This window comes from Spinacia oleracea, chromosome 5, assembly GCF_020520425.1.
Source record: "Spinacia oleracea cultivar Varoflay chromosome 5, BTI_SOV_V1, whole genome shotgun sequence".
Lineage (NCBI taxonomy): Eukaryota > Viridiplantae > Streptophyta > Magnoliopsida > Caryophyllales > Amaranthaceae > Spinacia > Spinacia oleracea.
The window spans coordinates 69,043,647-69,046,660 of record NC_079491.1 but is presented as its reverse complement, the minus strand read 5'-3'; the positions used below and the strand labels follow the sequence as shown (position 1 = coordinate 69,046,660).

General features: G+C 36.0%; 1 long non-coding RNA gene across 1 annotated transcript; it reads right to left on the bottom strand.

Moving 5' to 3' along the window:
• Positions 1-812: 812 nt before the first annotated feature.
• Positions 813-2,773, bottom strand: LOC110790795 (uncharacterized). Its single transcript, XR_008920908.1, has 3 exons — positions 1,905-2,773; positions 1,657-1,721; positions 813-1,015 (listed from the first exon to the last, which is right to left on the bottom strand). It is a non-coding gene; the product is annotated as an uncharacterized lncRNA (long non-coding RNA).
• Positions 2,774-3,014: the final 241 nt, after the last annotated feature.

Sequence of the window (3,014 nt, the reverse complement as noted above, 5' to 3'; positions counted from 1 at the left end):
TCTCAACTTGGGAGAGTTTGCTCAACCCAAATGTCCTAGATTTTGCATATTGAACTTGAAATTGAAAGCTTGAATATTGAAAGGTTTGAATTGAAAAGATTGAAACTTGGACTTGAAATGATTGAAATTTAATTTGAAGTTGAAATGATCCTAGTTTATAGAGGTAGTTATGAACAACCCTAAACATGGTGGGATCTTTGAAATTTGAAAACTTTAACTTGTATATTGAAAAATGGAGTCTTGAATCTCAAAAGACTAAACCTTTAAATGCGAAAAGGTGTCATCTTTGATTACTCCACACTTAAAGGTGATTCTAGTTCAAAGAGATGAATGTAAACAACTTTGAACATCCTTGAACCTTGAAAGTTTGTATTTTGTATTTAAAATAGTTTGTATTTTTGAAAAAGCATGTGTGATTGTTGCAAGAGGTTTTTTTTATGGCAAAAAAAAAACACCAACTTGCTAATCATTTGAAATCAAAATAGCATGATTGATTGAAATGGGATTCGGATTTACCTAGTTAGGCTTAGGCACGAGCTCCCAATTGCTCTTGAGTTTAAGAATTTTTGTATGTGTTTTTGAGGAGTTTTGAAGTTTGTATTGAGAGGAGTAATGTCGAAATTACGACGTTGTATGTATTGTGCTCCCCCTTTTTTCGATGGAAATGAGAGGTATTTTGTAACGCCCCAACTTCTAAACAACATTAATTAGGTTAATTATCTTTAATTAGCAGCGGAAACCCTAATTTAGTCGAAGCGTCACATGCCGTATCTCCCTCGTGGGAAATACAAGGCGACATAACCTTTTTTAAATTACTACATAAACTTTAATAATAAATACTTCTAGCATTGATTAAACATTTATATTAGAATCTAACTCAATACTTGAAAATAACCTTAGAGTTTAGTTAATACATCCATTATTACTCGTGAGACATAATTATCTTTACTAAACAGCGATCTTGAAGTTGATGGTTGCATCCTCACTCTAAGACATCCCATGATCTTCTTCGTACCTAAAACAAAAGCAACATCGTGAGCCGAGGCCCAGTAACATACTACCCTAACAGCGTAAACTCATTTCAATTCATTTTATTTACTTTGCAATCAGGGAGAATAGAATATAGTAAATCACATTCATAAAATCATCATAATAAAACATCATTTATAACTTGAAACTTTAGTAGTTCCCATTATCTTTCATAAAATCTTCATTTTACTTGGTAACTGACAAGTTAGCCTTGCGGGACGTCTCCCACCTTGCGATAGTCCTCAAGGAGCACTCTCCCTTGTTGGACATACGCCCGTACCTAAATAGTTTCTTTTTTTTTAACTTACGGTAACCCTCAAGGACCACTCTCCCTTGTTGGGTGTCTCGCGGTACGGCGGTACGTGCACGACCTAGAAATAGTAACCCCACTAACTGCCAGAACCGGTTACACTTGTATTTATCATGTTTTGTATCTTATTAGTAACTCATAGACATCGTTCTTATAAAATCATACATAAACATGCTTGAATATAATCATCATAAAACATACTTTGTAAACACATTTCATATCCCACAATCCAATAAAACACATCATTATAAACATATTTCATAAACTCATAAAACACATTTCATAAGGGGATTGTGGGTGTTAGCAATAGATGTTACCTCAACCGTAGTTTATACTTCATGTTCGATGGACCGTTCTTCCTGAGCTCCAAAAATCGATTATCCTTGTAATTTGTAGATTGACCCATTAATAATTTTACAAATATACAATTTATAAAACTCCTTTAAAAGTACTCTTGAATATTATTACTAGTAAAACATTATAATTATTATTATTATTATTAACAGGAATATTTCGAAAGTAATTACTTTACTTCCAAAAGTAATACCATATAAGTATAACTTACCCAAATTTAGAGGATAATAGGAAGGTTGACTTTATCTTAGGAATTTGGTGACCCACGTACTATACAATATTACTCTAGTTGGTAATTGGTTTACACATTTAAACACTCAACTTTTGTCTACACGAAACAGAGAAGAACAGTGAAGTGGCATTTGCGTGAGGTGGCATCGGCACATGGGTGGAAGTAGGTGGTACTCGTCGAGGTTGGGTGGTCGGAGTTTCACGGAGGTATCAAGGTGCCTCCGGTGAGGTGGTGGTTCTGCACCGTGACAGCAGCGAGGATAGAGGAGGGGTACATCATGATCATGAGTTCGGGTGCGGTTTCGAGATACTACAATTTATACTTATTACTTTTGGGTCGTTAGTTCTTAGAGAGTAGATTGTGATGTTGGTGACGGTGGAGGCAGAAGGTGGTGGTGGTTCGGTGGTTCGTACCGCAGAGGAGGGAGAAAGAGGGACTAATTTCGGTTTTCGGTTTTGGTAACGAAATGCTACAAGCTTGTTGTTTTTGGTTAGAAGTCATACATGGTGGTTAGGGGGTGAGAGAAGGTTAATTACTAGAGTGGTGTTTTGGTGGCAGTATGAAGGTAGAGGCAGCTACGATGGTGGTGGTGCATAGAAACAGAGGGTATTTTGGAGGATTTTCATAGCTAATTACATGTGTGTTCTTGCTTGATATGGAGAATGATGGCAGCATACTTGGGTATTTGTAGGGGATTATAGGTGACGAGAAACGTAAGGGATGAGCTAAACTTTAATGGTTTTGGCAAAACCTCTAAATCAATACCATGGAAATTACATGAGGGGAAGAAGAAATCGGGTAGTCTACAATTGATGAGTAAGCTCATATTGGTGAGTTGCTTATGACATTTGTCAAGAAATATTGTCCTTTAAGGTTTTACACTTACACGTAAAAGTCTAGAGGAGTAAGGAGGAAGTAGGGGATGACCTTGTAGACCAAGAAAATGAATTTGGACAGAAATAAGGAGAAAAGGGAGTCAAAATAGTAAGAAAAATTTTCTACTCATTCACTTGATTGACACGTGAAAGAGAAGCAAAAGAGGAGTATGGATTTTGGCTTTTGAGTGAGCATGGGTATTTCTAAAATTTT